This window comes from Lepus europaeus, chromosome 8 (assembly GCF_033115175.1).
Source record: "Lepus europaeus isolate LE1 chromosome 8, mLepTim1.pri, whole genome shotgun sequence".
Lineage (NCBI taxonomy): Eukaryota > Metazoa > Chordata > Mammalia > Lagomorpha > Leporidae > Lepus > Lepus europaeus.
In genome coordinates this window covers 75,002,108-75,025,660 of record NC_084834.1, presented here as the reverse complement: position 1 = coordinate 75,025,660, position 23,553 = coordinate 75,002,108, and the positions used below count along the sequence as shown (strand labels likewise).

At 41.1% G+C, this 23,553-nt stretch overlaps 1 protein-coding gene and 1 pseudogene across 1 annotated transcript in view; both read left to right on the top strand.

Annotated features, from left to right (window-relative positions):
• The window catches only part of NFKB1 (nuclear factor kappa B subunit 1), a 130,262-nt gene that overhangs the window by 47,248 nt on the left and 59,461 nt on the right, over positions 1 to 23,553 (top strand).
• On the top strand, positions 7,562 to 23,484 carry LOC133765780 (adenylate kinase isoenzyme 6-like; annotated as a pseudogene).

Sequence of the window (23,553 nt, the reverse complement as noted above, 5' to 3'; positions counted from 1 at the left end):
TATAGATATTGAAGAATTAGAATTATGAGAAAAACTGGCTATATACAAAAAATATAAATATAGATTCTGTATTTTCATGAACTGTTTGTTTCTGTTGCTCTAGTAGTTTTGTGGCTAAGTAGCCATTCTTGATACTAAAAAAAATAGCATTAACTTTTTTGTAAATTTATTGGCTAATATAAGTGTTATATATCATATATCCACCTATGCTTTGTCTTCACACAGGTCTTGCATGTAGTGGTTGAACATAGTGTGCCTCACAAACACAAAGTACTTTAGAAATGAAATAGCGTAATAGATGGTAGATGCTCCTGTCAAATCAAGGAATTTAATACTTAGTGGGAACTATAGATATGTAAATAATAGCAAATCAAGGACTTTAATACTTAATGGGACTACAGATATGTAAACAGTAGCAAATCAAGTCAGAATATAAATGTGGAAGACTAATCATTATTAAACTTCAGCTACAGCAGCATTATTTCTTCCAGCCATTTTTATTCACTAATTCAGCATTATATTTATTAAGAATTTAATCAAGGTATAAGAAAAAGAAGAACTTAGAGTTTAAAGAATCTATTACAAGCTGTCTTTGTTCCTTTAGCTTGACATTCACCTCGATTTTAGAGGACTCTGCTGTTCCTGACAGTTAAAGGAGGTAATTTTATTTATCTTAGAAACTCTTAAAAAAAAAGATTTATTGATTTAGTCATTGGAAAGGCAGGATGATAAAAGAGAGAAAAAGAGGGATGAGAGTGTTCTTCCACTTGCTGGTACATTCCCAAAATTATTGCAATAGCCAGGGTGGGGCAAGGCTGAAACCAGAAGCCTGGAACTCCATCCAGGTCCCCCATGTGGACGGCAGGAGCCCCATGCACTTGGATCATCCTCTGTTGCCTTCCAGGCACACTGGCAGGGAACTGCATCAGAAGCAGAGCAGCACTGAAAGCAGCATAACTCACTACGCCATAGCATTGGCCCCTCTTAGAAACCATGTTTATTTTTAAGGTTTGTTTTATTTATTTGAAAGAGCTACAGAGATGGAGAAAGGGAAGGAGAGAGAGAGAATCTTCCATCTGCTGGTTCACTCCCCTCAAGTGGCCGCAACCACCATGGCCGGGCCAGACTTGAGCCAGGAGCCAGGAGCTTCTTCCAGGTTTCCCACAGTGCCCACAGTTCAAAGGTGCCCAAAGACTTCAGCCATCTTCCGCTGCTTTTCCCAGGTGCAATAGCAGGGAGATGAATTGGAAGTTGAGCAGCCAGCACCTGAACCAATGCCTGTATGGGATGCTGGTGCTGCAGGCAGTAGCTTAACCCACTGCGCCACAATGCTGGCCCTTTTTAGAAACTCTTAACCAGAAGGATGGGAGTAAGAAAAGAAAGCAACAAGTGTGGTCTATTTTTTTCCAGAGCCTTTCTCTCAGTATCCCTTCTGTTAGTGTTTTTCATGAGGGATAGCCAAAGTGGCCCTTTCAGTTTACAAGGAGATTTTAAAACAGTCTGTCCTCTAAAATAAGCAAGGAAAGAGTCATATCTCACTTCCAAGTGTGAGTGTGAGTCTGTCTTACAGAAGTGTACCAAGCAGCTGCATGGCAAGATGCTGTAGGGAAGCAGCAAGGCAGGTACCCCTGGGTCAGAGGTGACATTTGGGTGGGCAGAGTTTTTTGTTTTTTTTTTTTTTTTAAGATTTTATTATTTTTTTATTTGAAAGGCAGAGTTACACAGAGAAGGAGAGGCAGAGACAGAAAGGTCTTCCTTCTATTGGTTCACTCCCCATATGGCCACAATGGTCAGAGCTGCACCGATCTGAAGCCAGGAGCCAGGAACTTCTTCCAGGTCTCCCACGCGTGTGCAGGGGCTCAAGGACTTGGGCCATCTTTCACTCTCCTCCCAGGCCATAGCAGAGAGCTGGATTGGAAGACGAGCAGCCAGGACTAGAACAGGTGCAGGTGGAGGATTAACCCACTGTGCCACAGGCCTGGACAGAGTTGTTTATTGTGGGACTGTCCAATGTGACACTGGATATTTGGCCATCTCCCTGGCCTCTGATCATCAGCATCACAAGACATGTGACAATAAAAATGGCTCTGAGCATCATCAGTATCCCCTGGAGGACAAAAGTCACTCCTGTTTGAGAACCACGATGGAAGTCCAGTGTTAAGTCTATCTAACTTTACACATTCATATGCTTTTCTATTGTAAAGCTGTATCAAAGACAGGAAATGTGGAATTGGCCACACAAGTTTTACAGAATTGTTCAAACATATATTTTACAAACAGTAGTACTTTTCTCAGTTATAAGTAGATACTTCTTATTTTCAAAAAGATGCTCATTGTATAATTTCTCCTAGAATCTCTGAATTAGAAAGCAGAAAAAAAGCTTAAACATTCCATAGTCTGTGCTAACTGCATACCTACAGACTGGTGGAGGTGTTCTGTTGACCATTGTGGAATATTACAGAAGAGAAGGTGAAAGTGGAGACAGGTTCTGTTCACCACGTGTAGACAAGGGGAGCATCTAGGGGGTAATACTTTCAGGTAGGGGAGGGATCAAGGAAAGCGCCCCACACTCGCAATCAGAATCCATTCCCACAGGAGCATCAGAGGGAGGGCAGTGCTGTGGATGGAGAGAAATGACACCTCTGAGCCTTCCATGTGCTACCTTCATACTAAGGTCATTTGTTCAGTCTTAAAAGGAGAATGTTAGGGGCTCTGCCTTTCCCTCTCCTACAGCCAGTCTCCCTCCACCGTCACTCCCTGTCTTCCGTCAGGCACCCTGAAGGCTGGTGGGTCTGTGTGCAGCAAAGAGGCCAACCCCAGAGTTTGGGGAACTGGCTATGGTTTGGGGCTTGAGACACAAAACTTCACTTTACAGAACATGTAGATTTCTAAACTGCCTGGATTGATGTCTTCCTGAGTGTCCGTATTTGATGCTTCAAGTTAAATAGTTTTATTCCAGGAGCCTGCCCAGATCCTGGAATTTCCCCCAGAATTATGTCCCACACATTAAACCCTGTTTCACATAAGCAGGTGGAGGCTAGGATTAAGCACCCTCCCGTCCTTTGTGATTATTTCTAGAGTTTGGGCTTCTGAACTACACAGTGCTCTGCACATTTCTTTCATGGACCTGAGAAGACAGCTTTCCAACATCTTTCTGTGCCAGGGTTCACTTTCTTTTTCTTAAGTTATGTAGTATTTCAGTCACATAATTAGTTCAAATGATAAAACAGACCCTGAACCACAATGTAGGTCTCATAGATACTAACATTTTTACCATATTTACTGCTGACCTCTCTGTCTATGAAATAAATCAGAATTACAGCTGAAGCCCCACCCACCTGTCCCATTGACCTCCTTCCTTGTCTGTGAGGAAACCACTGTTCTGCACTCTCATTCTCTGAGATGGTTTTCTCTTTTTACTACATGAGAATACATTCCTATATACTGGCCTTTTCCAGAAAACTAATTTGCATTACCTTCCACCCAATATTTTGGTTATTTATGGTAGCTGTTTTTCAGGACAAATGAGGATTAAAACTCCAAAACTCCATTAATGCTTGTGTCCAAGTGGTGCCCACTTTGATTCTGCTGAATTCTCTACTGTCTGGATCAAATATTCAGTGTGGACTGTGTGCTGAACCTTACAGCTAAAAACATTATGTAGAGGAGAATTCAGGGAAAGTAAATATGCAGACTAACTCGTGTCTTGCCCTTCTAAAGGAAAGTTTTCCTGTTAAGCATTTAATAATCTATTACACCATCCCATAAAGTTTCCCTTTAAAGTTTCCTCAGTTCTGATTTCCTCATGGAGCTCCTAGTAGAAGCAGCTGGCAGAAAGGCACCAAACCTTCCTCCAGGGCAGGCCAAGCTTGTCTCTGCCTGCTTTTGACTCAGCAAGGAGTGCCAGGGAAGACTCCTTGCCTTCTTTTTCCCGAAAGTCATGCATGAATTTTTAAAAATCAGACTGCCCTCCTCCTCACAGAGGTGGAACGGGGCCTAGAGGAGCAGGAGCAGCCCCACGGGGCTTCAGGAACACCCCCCACTGGCTTTCTAAGTGACCAGAAAGCAGGGCTCTCCCTCAGCAGCTGGGATGTCCTGCTACTCCACGTGCTCTCTGCAAAGGAGAAATCGCCATCAGTGCCTTTAGCTCACCAGTTGCTATTCTTATTTTCTTTTTAGTTTTTAGTTTTAAAATGCAAGGGACTTGCAGCACAGCTGATGACTACTTGGGATCAAACGTCATCTGAAAGCTGGTACTCACTTATGTTTTCTGTCCTCCAAGTTTTATGTTGAGCAGAAGGCATTTGTTGAAATGTTTATGTCAACAACAGCTTTTTGTTGTCTCCCATCCCCACTGGGCTCCACTCACTGCCTCTCACTTAGAATTCTAAATGTTAAGTTTAGGTCGAATGACAATACTGGCTGAGCTGCTGTGGCATTTGAGGATATTGCATATCTTTGCATAACCTCCCTTTCCTTTGTATAGACTTGTCTGAATCAGGAAGTTTGCCATTCTGAGGATCTAGTTGGAATACTAATTTTGAGTAATTTCGTCTGAGTTAATTACTTAAAGCAACAGGGTAGAGGGGAAGATCACCAGTCATCAATGAGGCATGCGTACAGCACCTAATTCATGGCATTTACTAAAGTCTCCTGGGTACCCATAAGCTGTTCACTCTGCTCTGTAAGAAGAAAAACTGCTTCATAAAATCTTGGGTCTCTGGGTCCACTTTTGTTGAATTCAGAGGGTGCTTGGCTTCCTGAATTTACCTGCAGAATTTTCTGCATGTGTTTGTGCATTTTTCTGGGGCAGTGAGTACAGCTTTTCATCAGATTGTCAAAGAGAAAGCCTCAAGCATGGTTACGAGCCATTGCTCTAGGGGACAGGTCACTTTGGCTTTTTGACAGCAGCTAATTAAAACACTGAGCTCTGCACTGTCATCTTAATTTTTTCCTCTCCTAGCTTTGTGTGTGTGTTTTTTTAATTTTATATTTACATATTTGCATTTTTATCCATTTGAAGTGAGTGGAAATGATTCACGTTGGCAGGAGCAGGTGCGGCACAATGCTAACAGCCAGGAAAGATGCATAGAATTTACTGCTTTTTCTCTGTCTCTTCCATACACATGCCAGTTAAGCATGAAGCTAACCATTACAGGTTGAAGCCGAAAGATGGGAAAAACCCATTTAGCAAATATTCATGGAGCACTGTGTGTCAGGTGCTGCTGTAGACAAGCAGACAAAACTCCCTCCCAGATGTAAGTACTATCTAGACTTTTAGATAATTTCTTTCAAGTAGTTCTGAAGTTCTCCATTTGGCCCCTAGAATGAAATACCACCTTGTAGAATGCTTTTCAAATAATCCACTAAATCCACTTTGATAAAGTCACTATTATAAACTAGAGAAAGTTACTCATTAGATAAGGAAACTTTTAGCCCAGATCCTACGTGTGAACTTATTAGGAAAATCATGGGCTTCTTGCATCTACCAGTGATCTGACTTTTGCATTTTGTTTTTGTCTGTCCTGCTTGGTGGCTTGATCTGTTGCCTATTCCCCTTGATGTTTCCCCAATTACTTACATTATTGTTCCTGGGACTAGTGTTCAGTCTGAAGCAAATCTCACATGGCTTCTTCTAAACCCAGTGGTCTCAGTCTGAAGGCCTCAGCATTGCATCTCTCCATTCCATTCGGGAATCCTTGTTTTTGTAAACTCACACACTTGTGATTCTTTTTTGGTAAGGTCAGGTGAGTACACAGAGGCACTGCAGTCCTCAAATGTCTGCCCCAGTGTGCTCCACAGACAGGTTGATTGTCAGCCCATCTGCAGATGTAGTGGGGGAAGCTGTAAGCTTCTAGCTTTTCTCCACAGCCGCCAGGTGGATTCCAGAGCAGAATCCTAGAGGTCTCCTAGAAGCAGCTGGAAGGTGCTTGCAGACTTTCTCAGACAGCCCTTGTCCATCCACTGAACAGATTATCATAATAGCTACCTATGCTTATTTGCATCATTTGATAATCATGACAGTTCCTTGACATAGGTTCTACAATCCTCCTTTTATTTAAAAAAAGAAAAAAAGTTAAAGCCTAGAGAAAGATACAAAGTCCCACAGCCTGTAGCTGGATTTCAGCTCAGCTTCAGTATGACTAAAGCGCCCACACTTGTAACCATCCTGGGATACTACTAATACCATAGTATTAAGGATCTGTCTTATCTCACAGGGGTCCTTAAAATCTATGATGTTCAGTCATGGGTGTACATCAGAGTCACTCCCAAACCACAGAGACACCCGGGGCTCACTCTAAATAATAGTGCATCTTATGGCCAAGCTGGGATTCTGTGACAATTCTATGATAATTTCTAATGACTTGTATCAGTATATAATGACAGTATGTAACAACCAGTGATTGAATGAATAAATCAAAGTATAACCATGGAATAGAATATTACTGTGTTTTTTTAATTGATAATTATGAACTCTCTGTATGACATGGAAAACTGCTAATTACCTAATGTAAAGATAACAGGGTTCCAAATTATTCTGTTCACTGATTACAAGTGTTAGCTCCTTTTTATAAAGCCTAGCCTGAAGTGTGTGGGTGAATTGGTTGATTTCACCTTTAGTGACAGAACATTAGACTGAAAGAAAAAATATGTGGGGCAAACTCAGCTACAATCTCCAGCATGCTTTAGTTAAAGGTAAGAGATGATAAAGACATCAAGAGCTATGTTAACTAGTCTCAGGAATCTATGGGAGGCAGCAGTGTGCCTCTCAAGCTTCAGTGTGCATGAAAAATTTATAAAACTTAATAAAAATGTTAATTTTGTTCTATTTCCAATGGCTGGAAATACAGTAGATAATCCTGCCACTGCAAAACACTTAGAAGTGAACCTAGAACAAAAATGTAACAAACTGAGTTGTTGAGCTTATAAGAAAGCATGAAAAGTACTCAGGAACCATAAGACAAAAGAATTACCCAATAGGATACTAGATCTAAACACAATAGAGTCTGTGTGGTCTTTACAGTCACACCTGCCCTAGAAACATTTGCTGACCTTTGAGAAGCTTGGTTTTTTGTTTGTTTTGTTTTTAAGATTTATCTATTTATTTGAAGGCAAAAATCACAGAGAAGTAGAGGCAGAGAGGGAGAGGTCTTCCATCCACTGGTTCACTCCCCAAATGGCCACAATGGCCAGAGCTGTTCTGATCTGAAGTCAGGAGCTTCTTCTAGGTCTCCCACACAGGTGCAGGGGCCCAAGGGCTTGGACCATCTTCTGTTGCTTTCCCAGACCATTAGCAGGGAGCTGGATCAGAAGTGGAGGAGCCATGACTCCAGCTGGTGCCATGTGGGTTGCTGGCACTGCAGGCAGCAGCTTTACTGCTAAGCCACAGCTGCAGCCCTGAGAAGCCTGGTTTTAACAGCTTCCTGGGGGCAAAGAATAAGACCTTAAGCCTTATTTATGATAAGAGGAGAGCTACAGTAGGCCACCTAAGTTAGTACTCTGGAGTCTCAGGCAGAGAGGAGATAAAAAAGGCCTAGGCTCTAGGAAATCAAAAAGTGCAATGCCTTTCCTGAGAATCAAGCCCCTGCACTTGCACCGTTCAAGTTCATGCTCCCATTCAAGGACTCTGAACCCCACCCCCGAGTCTGGAATTAATACCATGTGGTTCCAGATTGGTGATACCATCAAAGCATGGCAGAAGCCAACAAAGTGTAGCTTTAATAAACGTGAGCAGAAATTATAAAACACATCAGCTAACAAGCCAGGATGGCTGAGAGCCAGTAGAACATTGGAACACAGAATTAAATCCCAGGAACTTGAAATAATTGAGTTATCGATTACTTAATATATAAATATTTATATTAAAATATAGAATAATAAATATAGCAGGAGTAATTAAAATCAGTGGAATTTTTTTTTTTTTTTGACAGGCAGAGTGGACAGTGAGAGAGAGAGAGACAGAGAGAAAGGTCTTCCATTTGCCATTGGTTCACCCTCCAATGGCCACCCTGGCTGGTGCGCGGCCGCCGGCACACCACACTGATCTAAAGCTAGGAGCCAGGTGCTTCTCCTGGTCTCCCATGCGGGTGCAGGGCCCACGCACTTGGGCCATCCTCCACTGCACTCCCGGGCCGTAGCAGAGAGCTGGCCTGGAAGAGGGGCAACCGGCACAGAATCCGGCGCCCCGACCAGGACTAGAACCCTGGGTGCCAGCGCCGCAGGTGGAAGATTCGCCTATTGAGCCATGGCGCCGGCCAAATCAGTGGAATTTTTAAGTTAAATATATAATCATTGAAATGATTCAAGTCATTGAGTTAAAACCAGCATTAATTACAGTGTGAAGAATTATCAAATGGAAAAATAGATTTAAAGAAATTTCCCAGGCTTTAGCACAGAGAGACATGGAAAATGTGAAAGAAAAGGTAAGTTGAAGGTACAAAGGGAGGAGTAACAGGTAGCTGGTTGAAATCTAGGAAGAGAGTAATACAACTGCAGTTTGTGGCTCTACCTTTATAGGTTCTATGTCTAGGATGAGGTTTTTGTGGCTTATGAACCACACTTTAGGGTTTAAAGCTTTGGCTTCAACATCAGGTCTGGGCATAATATTGATTCCTAGTTTTGCCAGTTACAAGTAGTATTACTTGGCTGGGCCTCAGCTTTCTGTGCAAAATTGAAATAAATAATACCTTCTTCTTAGGATATATGTGTAAATTGAGTTTTTGCATGGCATACAGTAAGCACCTAAAAATGATAGTTGCTTTTACTTTCATATATGCAAATATACAAATACAGATGTTGAATGGCAGCTTTGCTGATTAATTTGTGGATTCATGGAGCCACACAAAAGTTTCACCAGCTCACTAAATTATTTTCAGTACAGCTTTTCTCATCAGTCTAACTTACACAGTATTTCCAAGTCCTTCTAAGATTGTTAAGGTAGAAGACTGAAATCAGAGATGCTGTGCCAAGAGCTTCCTTTTAGATGTATCCTGTGATGTCATGTGAAAACTTCCTAGATGCAAGAATCCAGAAAGGAATTTATCAGAATCTTATTAGGATGCTTAGGTGTGTTCTCTTAGGTATTGTGAGTATGCTGGTTTGTCTAAGTATTGTACAGGTTTTCTAGGAATGCCACAACAAATTACCACAAACTGCATGGTTTAAAACAACAGAAATTTATTCTTCCATAGCTTTTTTTTTTTAAAGATTTATTTATTTACTTGAAAGTCAGAGTTAAAGAGAGGATGTTCCATCTGCTAGCTCACTCCTCAAATGGTTTCAAGTATCAGGGCTGGGCCAGGCTGGGCCAGGCTGGGGCCAGGTCTCCTACGTGAGTGGCACGGGCCCAGTTACTTGGGCCATCTTCCACTGCTTTTCCCAGGCTGTCAGCAGGGAGAAGTGGAGCAGCTGGGACATGAACCAGTGTCCATATGGGATGCCAGCATCACAGGGGATGGCTTTACCTGCTGTGTCACAAAACTGCCCCTCTTCTGCACTTTGTAGGCTAAAAGTTCAAAACTACCGTGTCTCGGGCCATTTTACCTCTGAAGGTTCTAGAGAAGACACCTCCCTTGCCTTTTCCTAACGTCTGGGAATGCAGGAAATCTTTCATGGTCTTTAGCCTGTAGCTGCAACACTCCCATTTTTTGCCTCCATTGCCACAGAATTGTTTTTCTTCTGTGTCTCTGTATCCAAACTCTTTTTCCTTTCTTTTATAAAGGCACCAGTCATTGTGTTATGCGCTCACTATCATCCAGTATGACCCCATATTAATTAATTATATCTGCAAAAACCCTGTTTTCAAATAAGGTGAAATTCTGAGGTAAGCATGCATTTTAACCCACTGCAAGTATATTAATGATATTGAGCTAATCAACCAGTGGTCCTGAGAATATGGGAGAAGGTCCATTTCAGTCACATGGTGTACCATAAATTTATGTATTTGTAGTATTTCCTTACATTTCATTTTTATGTATGTAGAGAGTAGTAGAAAATCTTTCAAATTAGAGAGGTTTGCCAATGTTTGAATAATTTCTTTAAGAAAAATTCCTGGGGGTAGGCATGTGATACAGCTGTTACGTTGCTGGTTGGGTCTCCCATGTCCTATATCCCAGTGCCTGGTCTGAGTCCCAGCTAGTCCATATCCAGTCCATTTTTCTGCTCATGCATACTCCAGAAGGCTGCAGATGATGGCTCAAAGACTTGGGTCCCGCCAACTTAGTGGGAGACCTAAACTGACTCCTGACTTTAGGCTGACCCAGCTTTGGCTGTTCTGAGCATGTGGGGAGTGAACCAATGAATGGGAGATCTGTGTGTGTGTGTGTGTGTCTCCCCCTTTCCAATACAATGAAAAAGCAAAAAGGAAAGAGAAATTCCTATCATCTTTCTTCATTGAGTAGGTGGCTGGTATGGTAATAAATGTTGAAAAACAGCCTCTTCAGGGGGAAAAAAAAAGATTCCTGATTTATATCACTTATAATTTCTTTGATGTAAATATTTCCACTCTAGTCAATTTCAAGCCACTAATTAATGTGCAGTCAACTGGCTTGAACATTTTCTGAAAATATAACAGTCAACTCCTGTGAGCTGGTCAAACCAACTCAACAAACCATTTCAAGGCTTAATAAAGAAGAGATATGAGATCATATCCTAGGTATTAGCCCCATAAGCAATAGTCAGACCAAGAGAAGATAATAAATAGCTATATATAAGGTTCTTTACTCATGTGTTACCTGATGGAACCAAGGACTTTGCAGGATCTGAGTAAACCATTAAGTTGCTACAGTGGAGACATCTATTATATGGCAGACATATAGACATATATAGCTGTGGTTTAGTCAGCAGAACTCTGTACTTGAAAGGAAAAGCGAGATCTTCCCCTAGATTGTGCCACTTACAGAGCATGCCATCAACAACTAGTTGCTTGATCACTTCAGGCTTTATTTTCCGCATTTACAAAATGAAAATAAAAAATATCTACCTTGCAAGAATAGTATAAGGATAATGACGTAATTTAATGGCACATGTGTAGCATTAAGTGTTCATTTGGGATATGGTTATAGTTTTAATTTTAAAAAATCCTGACAAGGCCTGTAATATCATGGATAGTTCCATGAGGGAAGGGATTTTTGTTTGGTTTACTGCCATATCTCCACCTAGAATAATATTTGATGTATAGTGCATGGCCAATAATTATTTGTATAATAGTCAACAAAAGGAAATTTGGTAGAATGATCTTTCCAAAGGAAGCACTAGTATGATCAAGATGTTGCTAAATAGCCGGTGCCGCGGCTCACTAGGCTAATCCTCCGCCTTGCGGCGCCGGCACACCGGGTTCTAGTCCCGGTCGGGGCGCCGGATTCTGTCCCAGTTGCCCCTCTTCCAGGCCAGCTCTCTGCTGTGGCCAGGGAGTGCAGTGGAGGATGGCCCAAGTGCTTGGGCCCTGCACCCCATGGGAGACCAGGATAAGCACCTGGCTCCTGCCATCGGATCAGCGGGGTGCGCCGGCCGCAGCACGCTACCGCGGCGGCCATTGGAGGGTGAACCAACGGCAAAAGGAAGACCTTTCTCTCTGTCTCTCTCTCACTGTCCACTCTGCCTGTCAAAAATAAAAAAAAAAAAAAAGATGTTGCTAAATAATAGATTGTTACTGGAAACAGTGAGTCTTCAGCCCCCCAGTTTACAATGCTCCTCTCGACAGCTTCCCCATCTTGTTCTGCCTGCCCACCAGCCTGCTTTTCCTTTTCTTTCTCAACTTCAACTTGACTAGCAGTCAGGAGAGAGATCCTACTCCCAGCTTAGATCTTCAGCATATCACCAGGCTTTTCTGCCCACTTATTCAATCCATTGGAATCTTCCTGTGGCAAAATGAAATTTAAAAACAACTAAATACCTTAAGCAAAACAGAAGATTCATTTGTTCAGAAATTTTCAAATTCCAAAAGAAGCAATAACTAGCTCCAAACTCTGTTGAATTCAGAGCTGAACCTAAACCACTCGGCTTCTCTCTCTGTGTCTCTGTCTCTGTAGCTCTGCCTTTCAAATAAATGAATCTTTAAAGGGTAATTTTGCAAGTTCATAGTACTGCCATTTTTCCCAGTGGCTGGCAGACGTTATCCTAGAATGTGTTAAACATCTGGTGTTTCCCCATCCCTACTTTTATTCACATCATTATAGCAGATGGTACAATATTTTGGTTAACCTCAGTCTGACACTTACACTGACTTTTCTCTTTGCTCATATTAGTGTCTAGGGTGTAGCATGACCAATAAAGTAGCACCAAGAAATCAGACAAAATTTCCCAGTTCTGCTCACTTGTAATTCTCCTAATTTAGTAGGGGTTTTCCACAGGAAATCACAGAAGAATAGTTGAAATGCTCTTTACCTTATGTACTTTCCTTCTGAAGAAAAGAGCAGCTAATTGTCTTCTTCCCAAAGTGGTCCAGATTCTTGTACGAGGCAGCTATATTTACTATAGTACAAATTAAATTCTACGCAGAATGATGTTTCAAAGTTGTTTCAATCAATAAGAGCCTAATCGCTTTTCTAACTGGACGGTTTGAGTGAAGCTGATAGAATAAGTTTCTAAACAAAAACAAAAAAGCAAAAAACATGAGGGTGATTATATGTCTTTAAGAAAGCAATCAATGATAGTTAATCCTAAAAAAAATTGGATATCACAAAGATAATCATCTCAAATAAGTTTGGGTCAAAAACAATTTATTGAAAAATATTAAAACCACTTACCCACTTTAAAAGAATCTTAGAAACCTATATTAATAATTTCTATTTTCTGAGTATAAATAAATCAGAAGCCTAAAATTTTTATTTTCGGCATACTTCAATTGTGTTTAACATGTGTTCCAGCCTCTCTAATTATTTGTTATTTATAAGGATTTAAAAAAAAAAAACATTTTAGATTAAGAGTGCTCATTATATTTTGCCGGTCTCTTTTCCTTCCCCATGTGGGTAAATGAAGCATTTCTGACATCTCCCCTACCTAGAATAGACAGTTCTTTATTATCAGCTTTTAACCACCCAGGATAGGACCCTCCTTGGATATACTAAAACAAATGCTTTGGGTACTCAGTCTCAATTTTAATAACAAAACTTGAAATCTTTGCCTAACATAAAGGTTTTTCTTTGTCTCTAAATTTTGATTTTCCATGCTATCAGAAGTTCCATTGCAACAGGTAATTTGAGTGTTGATTGTGTGTTTTCTTAGTTTGTACTTGTGGTGCAATGTATTTCAAATGTTCACGATTTTAAAACTTAGTTTACCTATAAAGTTCCTTCCAACTCAGAAATTCTGTGATGTTAACCTTTTTTTTCCCGTTTGAAAATGTGATCTTTGGGTGTTGTCCTGTGTGTCAGTGCATATGGCTAGGAATCATAGAATTTTAGAGCTGGAAGACACATTAAACATTAGTGATTCTACAAGTGAAGGATTAAGAGCCCAAAGAGGTTAAATAACTTAAGCAAGATCACAGCAATAGCTGGTAAGGAGGACTCTGGCCACTCCTGAAAATCTGCCAGATTTTCTCATTTGGAACTTGTATGCTTCACGCCGGGCCTCTAAGTGAATAGATAACATGTGTAAGTTTTTGAGAAAAGTTAAGCTTAATAAAATGCCACATACAGGAAAAGACATGCTGTATATAAATCTTTTTGTATGATGGAAAACATTCTCCCATGATACCAAAATAGGAATTTTATACATTCTCATAATTTTAGGGTTCTGAGGCAGTTATATTATGTGAAAAATATTCAGAATCTATATAACGTGCTGTTGTCCCTCTTGTTTTCTCCAAACCTGGAATCACACTTGAAAATATACTACAATTTTTGGTAGGTTAAAGTAAAACAAGTACTTTCCTATTAGGGTGCATAAATAAAAATCCTGGGATATTTTTTCAGTGACTTAGAAGCTAAAATGACCATAAGACTTGGGACTGTTGTCTAGAGGGAAAGTGACCAAGGGTCTCAGGGATGCTGGCATAGAAAGCCCGCATCTTGAGGCTGTGCTGGTGGTGGATGGAAGATGAGTTGTCCAGATTACACAGGGCTTCAGCCAAGGCAGCACTTCTCCTCCTCCCAGTCTCACTTCTGTTTTACCTAGAACCAAACCTTGATGGTTGTTTTTTCACCCACCCTACCGAGTGGGCCAAGCCCCGGCACAGTTGAGAATTATCTCAGGGCTGAATTCTACCTGAGAGTTGAATTTGTAAAAAATCAATAATGTTTTAGCATCTCTGCAGCTGGTCTCTCTGTAAATTAAAGTTATTTTTTATAAATGAAAAAGCCTAAGAGAGTACAGGGCTTCAAAAATAATCCTCTTAGAAACAAGAATTGTGCCAGGGTTAGGTGTTCCTAATTGATTTCCATGCCAAGGAGTTAACAAAATCTCACAGCTTACTTTGCTTCACGTACTGAGCTTTGCTAGGACTTTTCAGAAATTCCCCAGGCATCCCTTAGACATAAACTAGTGAGACAAGCCTTGTCATATTACAGTTATCCCTTCTGACCTTAAAGTGGCATAGCCTGGTGGCCCTGCTCTCAGCATCATTTCTTGATGCAGCAAGGAGCCACTCACCGTTGTTCAGCTCACTTCTCCCTCAGGGCAGCCTAGAGTTAGTGACTTACCCACTTATTCAGTGTTCTCTTGTTTCTTTAACAAATATCAATTAAGTAGGCACTAGTTTTGCAGTGGGGATTGGAGAAATAGTTATATGGTTGACCCTTAAAAAGAAAGGCATTGATTTAAAAGAGGAACTAATTTATGTCCTTGATTACCTGAAATATGGGAATATCATGCTTGTTTTAGTCACCACTGTATGAGTAGTACCTGTGAGTGCCCTGGAGAAATTACTGAATAAAATATTTTTGAATGAAATTGTAAATGGCCTCATGGCTCTAGGGTAAAAATAAACTTCTCAGAGTTGACTAGTTGGGGGTGATTGTAGTAGGATTTTAGGAAATTCAGCACTGGGGCTGGATCTTGAGGAAAAGTAGGCATAAAGCATAGTTTTAACTAGAGGAAACAACCGAAGCAGAACATTCAGCAGCAAAGCCTCAAAAATAGAAGGCTCTGAGGTTGAGTGGGGAATGGTGAGTAATTCCGCTGTAATCAAGGGTACATGAAAGGAGCAGGTGGCAATAAGGCTAAAAAAAAAAAGTGTTATAATTCCAAACCATGAAATAATTTAGAATGTACTTTTTGAGAAAAAGGGCAGGCAATAGAAGCTTTAAGGTGGGAATGATATATCATAATCAATATGTGCTTTAGGAATCCACTTGCCATCTGCAAAAGGGTATTGCAAGGGAAAGACCCACGGACACCATTTGAAAGAATTTCATGAGTGACACTAAGAATGGAAGCTGAAATAGAAACCAAGGCAAGAGACTAGAGGAAAGGACCAAATGGAGAAATTTTGAGAATACTTGGCTGAAATTGGAAAACTGATTAAGTGTAGAAGACAAGAAACAGCAAGGGATCCAAGATGAAGGGATGGTTCCAGTGCAGTTACTTAGAAGGCAGTAATTCTGTTAACGGAGGTGGGGTTGGTTTGAGAAGGATGGACATTAGTTCAGTTTTGGGCACACTGAACTGTAAAGGTGTGGTAGACAGAAAGGTGCCTTTCAGTCAGCAGGAAATGTCACACATGCTTAAAAGCAAGGTGAGAATGTGAGCCTTCATTGTAGGACTCATCTGTGTGGAGCAGACAGCTCAGTGAGGTTCAGGTAAGAGTGCCGTGGGCGTAGCTGTGGTAAAGGGCAGAAGTGGACCGAGGAGCATCTGTGGTTAAGTCTGTCTCTGGAGAGCAGGAGGAGTACCTCAGCAAAAGCAGACAGAGGAATGGGAGGGAAAGTTTCCAGGAGGGAATGGAAACACATCCCATGCTTCAGAGAGGCCCCATGTGGCGAAGACTAAGAAATGGTCAGTGGGTTTGGAAACATGGGTCAGTCATGACCTTTAAGTGCTTTGTCACTTGAAGAATAAGGGCGTTGGTGATTAGAGGTTTTTCTTGCATACATGGGAGGGAGTGTAGAGAGTGGCATTCAAGTGGGTATAAGTAACTTGAGGAACTTCTCCCACTAGTTTATAGAGAAGATCAAATGAAAGAATGGTTTGACATTTCTTGGTATAATGTCTGGCTCATAGGTTTCAGTAAATAACAACCTTTGCAGTTGTCATCATCGCTATCATAAAAGGGATTTTTCTAGAATAAAGAGGAAGAGAAGGCCTGTGGACTATGGGAAGGGATCCTTTAGAGCAGGAGGGAGAATAAATCAGGGAGGTCTGGAATAAAGATTAAAGGTAAAAACAGAGTGGTTAGTCCTGGTAAAGGGAACAAACTATTGCTCTGAATTAGCAGAGGGTGTGTGAAGTAACAGGGATGTTTTGAACCTCAGGAATAGTAAGGAGCAGAGGGTTTTAAAGGAACTCTACCACAGTGGACTCAACCTTCTGACTAAAGTCTGAGGAAAGCTCAACTTCTAATAGCTGCTAGGCAGGAAGAGAGAGATGAGAATTGCTACCACTTACTTTGTGCCTGGTCTGTATCAAGACTGTACCAGACACTTAAAATTCCCTGCTTTCATCCTCATGTAAATTCAGAGATAATGTGTTTGTGTTCACGTCTGATAGATGAGACAACAAGGCAGGAAGGCTAAGTAGCTTGCCCAGGATCACCCTCCTAGTCATGGGAGGAACAGGATTGAGAGTCAGGTCTGTCTGGCCCCAAAGCTGGGGTCTTTATTGAAGGAGAGTCCATTAGGTTGAGATCTTGGAGGTGTGGCTCTGCATTATGTCCTGAGAAGATCTTGTGGGGTGGTTATTCCTGTCTCTCACCAGAGTGAACAGCAGAGCAGGGCCCTCTCATTTGAAGAGTGAAGGGCTGTGGAATTAGGGTAGATCAGAAATGTGAATCCTGGCTCCCTGAGGGAAATAACAGGACCAGGCATGGAGGAAATGGTTAAGTTGTGCTCTGTCCAAGATGGAGAATGCCGTACAGAAGACACAGTAAAGGTGTGAAGAGGGGAGGACAAGCATGTGCTGGACTGTAAGAGGAGAACTGCTGACATGAGTTTTCAAAGGTCATGCACAATAGTCACCTTCTTCCACCCTCCCATAACTGCTAGAATTTCTACCTCTTAGATATTAGAGCCCCCTTACTATACGGCAGGTGCAGTACAGCAGCCAGAGCCCACAGACACCCTTCTACTGACTTAGGCTAGTGTTCTGTTCTGGTATATGATAATCACATTCTTCACATTCTAATTTAAGTACATACCCTATTGAGGAGGATACTTCTAGATCTAGTCTTTTTTTTTTTTTTAATTTATTTGACAGAGTTACAGACAGAGAGAGAGAGAAAGGTCTTCCTTCAGTTGGTTCACCCCCAAAATGGCCATACGGCCAGCGCTACGCTGATCTGAAGCCAGGAGCCAGGTGCTTCCTCCTGGTCTCCCATGCGGGTGCAGGGGCCCAAACACTTGGGCCATCCTCCACTGCACTCCCGGGCCACAGCAGAGAGCTGGACTGGAAGAGGAGCAACTGGGACAGAATCCAGCACCCATATGGGATACTGGCGCCACAAGCAGAGGATTAGCCAAGTGAGCCACGGCTCTGGGCCCAATCTAATCATGTTTTCAAAAACAAAATGCAAAGAACATAGCAACCTTAATTCCCCCCTCATCTCTTTATATTTCAGTAAATTGTCTTCCATAAATAATATTTAATCATATCTTATTTAATTGTACACTCATTAAATTATGCACTATCTTGATTGCCAGCAATATGACAGTCATTATTCTAGGTGCTGGGGCTTTGGCAGGGAAGAAATAAATACCCCCACTCTCACATAATTTCCATTCTATTGGAGAAGATAAGCAATAATCCAAATACATAAGTATGTAGTATATTAAATAGTAACTAATGTATAGAGAAAAACAAAGTAGTTAGAGGAGCAAGAAAGGAAGGAATGTGAGTGGCAGGCTTAGTGTGGTCGGTGAAAGCCTCCCTGAGAATGGCAGTTGACACAGGTGTGAGACAATGCACATATCCTGGGAAAGAGTATTCTAGACAGAGGATGTGCCAACGCAAAAGATGTCTGGTGGGAGCTTAGGTTCAAGAGCAGTGAGAGGCTGATGTGGCTGCACAAGATAGTAAGAAACAAGGTCAGAGAAGAAATGGGAGAAGGGGGGCGCCGGATCACCTAGGACCTCGTAAGCCATTGTAAAGACTCCACTTTAGGATGGAAAGGCTTTGTAGAGGGAGAGGAGCAAGGAGGGTGAGGGAGGGTCTGAGTGGTATAAAGAATTTGAGAGTGCCTGCAGCAGTGTAGTGGGGAGACTAAGAAGCTTAGAAAAGAAATGCTCCAGAATACTACTACTTTCAACTGTATTTTCTGATAAGAATATACCTGTGTGGCAGAAACAAAATATATATATATATATATGTATATATATATATATATATATACACACACACACACACATATGCATGTCTAACATAATTCATTCATAAATTACAAACTATATAGTCCTTCCATATTTTTGTAATTTTGAGTGATTAGGCCATGCAAAGGTAAGGATTTATTTGTAATTTGTTATTGAAATAATGACAGTGGTTGAAGTACAAGTCCCCAGCAAGTCTTGTAGTAAGCAGCACTGTGTTATGTAGAGTGTATTTTCTGAAAGAAGGATAACGTGTAAGCAGCTATATTTGATAGGATAAAAGTAAAAATTAAAATTAAATTTGAAGAAAGGAAACACAAGATCAAAGCATAACAGAAAAAAAAAATCACACTTTCAGAGTAGAACTGCACGTAGAGATGTTACTCATCTTTGTGTGGTTGATGAGACCATCGTAGCGCATTTCATTGTGAGGTGTCAATTTGTTCTAAAGCCAGCCTTGCATCTTGAACTATCTGTGCTATTAATCAAGTAAGGTTCTAAGCAGAGTAAAAGAATGTCAGTGAATTGGTGCAACTGCATGAGCACTCCTGGAAATATAACTGTGTCACCAACAGTGAATGGGAGAATATTTTCATGTCATTCCATACCTTATTGTGAACACATACTGATATGCAGAAAACTAAGAATGAGTTCTAAAGTCCTCTGTATTTTGGCATTCTGACTTTAGGTTATGCTACTTGTTACTTAGCGCATCTTAACTTGCATTTTCTTATCTGCAAAATGAGAACAATGGTGCCAATCCTGCCTACCTCCCAGACTCTTTGAGAGGTCTGGAAGTCTTTACAAATAAAAGAGAAGGAATGAAATTGGTACTGCTATGGTACCTATTTATACCGGACACTGTCCTGTCTTCATAATAGCCCTCTGGTGTCACATTGTTGGTCCCTTTTGTAAATGTTGGGCTTGAGGCTCAGAGAGGTTATCTAACTTGTGTAAGGCCACAAGAGCTGATCCAAGGTTAGATCAATGTGAGATTTCCCTGCCTTCAAGAAAGAGACTGACCTTACCAAGTATCTTCCTGTACCAGAAACTGTGTTAGGTGTGGTTCTGAACCATCTTGTTTAGTAAAACATAGTCCGCATTTTCTGGTTGCTCAAATACTAAATAATAATAATAATTTTTTTTGGTTCTTGTTGCCTTATAATCTAACTTGCAAGCCAACAAAAAAGAATGAACGCATGTTCATGTGGCATTTTTTTTTTTTTACAAAGGAACCTTGCAAATGGAAAAGCACACTTCTGCCACTTCTCACAACTATCTCTGAGCCTTTCTTTCTGACAACACAAACCAACAAAACCAAACAAACAGATTTCTCAGGAATAGCTGTCTAGTACCAACACTATTATAGATGAACTAGACCTACAAATCATTGAGGAGACTGAATATATATATATAAAGGAAAAATGATCAAGCCACATGATGACACAGGGTAATGGAAAATGTAAGTGGACTATGGAATTAGACTCGGGTTAAAAAAACTGTCCAGTCACTGCATTGCACTTCATCCTCCTAAGCTATGGAATGGGGTGCCAGTACCAACCCCAAGGGGCTTTTGAGGGGACTGGCTGAGTTAACATCTTCCTTTCCCTTCCATAAAACACAGTAAGTTAGGAAGAATGGATGAATGTACCTTGGGCATTTAAAAACAAGAGAAGGGAGGCAATAACCCTTTAGCTGCCAGTTGGCTTTTCATCTTCTTGTTGGAGTAAGTTGTGACTGGTTTTCATGCACTGTCCCTACCAAGCGCATTCCCAAACATGGGACAGTAGTGGTGCTTACTCTGGCCCCAGAATCAGCCCTTAAGGAATTCGGATCTGGCTGAAGAGCCCATGAGAGTATTTTAGGCATGGACAGCCAAGACACTCTGGGGAAAAAAAAAAAAAAAAAACTAAATGAAAGATCTCTGCGAGTGAGATCCCAGTGGAAAGAACAGGCTATCAAAGAAGGAGGTACCTTTCTCTGAAGGGACGAGAGAACTACCACTTTGACTATGACCTTGTCTAAATAAGATCGGAGTTGGCAAACTCAAGAGGCTTCCATAGCCCTGGCAACTCATGACAAGAGCCTAGGGTGATTACTGATGCCAAAAAACAAGAGTGTCAGTTGTTAAGTCAACAACAGGAGTCACTGTGCATTTACTCCCCATGCAGGATCTCTGTCCTTAATGTGTTGTACAATGTGAATTAATGCTATAACTAGTACTCAAATAGTACTTTACACTTTGTGTTTCTGTGTGGGTGCAAGCTGTTGAAATCTTTACTTAACATATGCTAAATTGATCTTCTGTATATAAAGAGAATTGAAAATGAATCTTGATGTGGATGGAATGGGAGAGGGAGCAGGAGATGGGAGGGTAACAGGTGGGAGGGAAGTTATGGGGCGGGGGGAAGCCACTGTAATCCAAAAGCTGTACTTTGGAAATTTATATTTATTAAATAAAAGTTAAAAAAAAAAGAAAATAATTAATGGTCTCTTTCCAAAGGACAAAAAAAAGAGCATGAAAATGTCCTTAAGAATTCAAAAAAGCATTCTTGTTAAAAACAGGTATATTTAGCCAGAATTGTGGTGTATCAGGTAAAGCTGCCACCTGTGATGCCAGCTTCCCCTATTGGTGCTGGTTCAAATCCAGGCTGCTCTACTTCCTATACTGCTCTCTGCTGATGTGCCTGAGAAAGCATCAGAAGATAGCCCAAGCGCTTGGGACTCTGTACCCACGTGGGAGACTTGGAAGAAACTCCTGGCTCCTGGCTTCAGTCTGACTCAGTCCTAACCATTGCAGCCATTTGGAGAGTGAACCAGTGGATGGAAGATCTCTCTCTCTCTCTCTCTCTCTCTCTCTCTCTAGTAAACAAAATGAATCTAAAAAAAAAAAAAATAGTGGTGCTTAGTGGACTAAAGGGATGAGGAGGGTGTCTTGGAATGTTCAGAGATAGTTCTTCCCCTTAAAGAATGAGTGGTTCTCAATAGGGAAGGAAAGAAGCAACCCTGGAGGTAGGAGCCCCTTGAAGGAACTCCTGAGAAATGACTGGATCTAACGAGGTCGTGCGTAGGACCTACATCTCAGAGCCTTTGTGCTTGCTGATCTTTCTACCTGGGAGGACTCTCAACCCTTGCCCCTGCCCAGCCTCTTCCCTACTAGATTCACTCACTTTGTCTATACCCACCACCTTCCCGGTTAAATTTCTACTCTAGATCCTGGCCTTCATTCTCCCCTGGGTAGCTTTTTCTGACTCCCCAGCCAGGTCAAATCTCTATTACATGTATCACCTTTGTAAGCATTTATATTTTATTTCTGAGATTATCTGATTAATATCAGTCCTTCTCTTTAATTCCTTTAACAAGGAACATATCTGTTTTGCACTCCCAGTATATCCCTTCACTCCCTAATATGACAGTACCTGGAACAAAGACTTATTAGTCATTGAGTCAGTGGATACATTTTGGTTATCAGTGAGGCAATAGCCTGGATGGGAAACAGAATTTATATTTATGATTGCTAATCCCTTTAGGTGCCAAGCACTGAATTAACTCATTTAATCCTGAAAACAATCCAATGATAACAAGTGTATCATCACTTTCATTTCAAAGATGAAACAGAACTCCAAGGCAGTTAACCGCCTCTCACTGTTGACCTAGCTAGTAAGTGAGCCTGGTATCAGAGCTCTCAGACTTAACCACATTGTTCCGCTGCTTTGTGCAGTAAAGAACAAAGTCAGGTGCACAAGTAAACCTGGGGTAGATTTCTGTTTGAAAATTGTAGATTTGCCCCCTCCTTGTGAGCTTCATCATCATCATCATCATCCTCACTTCATAAGAAAAGCTAAACAGAAAGGAACTACTTCATGTGTCGCCCCGCACATTCATATTGACTCTGTTCTGCCGCGGTCATTTGGCCACATTTCCCCAGAGTCAACTGGACATGAAACATCTGGTTCCTAGAAAATTATGGAGCACTTCTTTTTACCAGCTTTGAAGAACCAGAATACACTTTGCCACAGCCTGGCAGAGTTGCTTTAAATAGACAAAGGTGATTTGACTAAAATCAGTATTATGAGACCCTTGGTTTCTGCTTTTTCAAAAAGCGGATCTAGACTGTGGTCTTCTGTAGGTGTTGAGTCATAAAGCTCCTAGAAGAAAGTTTTAAATTTCATCAAGGAAGCCAAGAAATCCTGCACACCTCAAGAGTAAAAGCAGTTACTGTAATCACGTAATTACTACTAGAAATTAGCAAAGCCCAATAAAGTATGGCATTCTGGGAAGAAGACTTACCCTCGGAATAGAAGTGGCCTGAATGAGTTGTTTTTCCCACTGACCTGCTTTTAGGGAGAATTTTTAAAAATCATATCAAGGAATTTGTGTTATTTAGAGATCTATAGGTAGAAGAATGCATTACAATAGCAGGTAAGAAGAGCATGGACCCACGTTGCGCCTCTGCCGCTGACCTTGCAAAGGAAGCATGTCACATGTGACTAGGGACACCCACGGTTGGAAAAACCACACTAAGCAGGATCAGGATTGAAATAAATTAATGTGGATGATTTGCCTCAAGGAGGGGAGTTCGATGATGGCCATGCTGAAAAGTGTAATTGTCCCATTTTAGATGAAGATAGAGTAACTAATGAGTTAAATAACCAAATGAGAGAAGGTGGTGATTACCATGGACACTGGTTTCATATCATTACTGTGCTGAGGAAGATATGCTGTACAAAAGTCTTGAAACAAGGGGTTATAGTGAGAAGAAACTAAATGACAGTATTCAGTGTGAGATTTTTCAAGTTCTTTATGTAGAAGCCGTAGCACCCTACAAAGAAGAAATTGTATTTCAGCTGTCAGCCATAAATCAGAAGAACTAGAGGATCACAGAAATCAGATCTTGAAATGGATTGAGCAGTAGATCAAGATTGACTTTAAAAACCAGCCACTCCACAGTCACTGTTGTTGCTATCTCTCTGCTCACTTTGTAAAAATTGCCCACATGTCAGTAAAAATTGTGTTGCAGGACTAGCCGTTGGAAGATATGAAGGTTTAGGTTTCCTTTTCTTCATGAGAAAGCTGAATAGTCTCAAATCTCAGG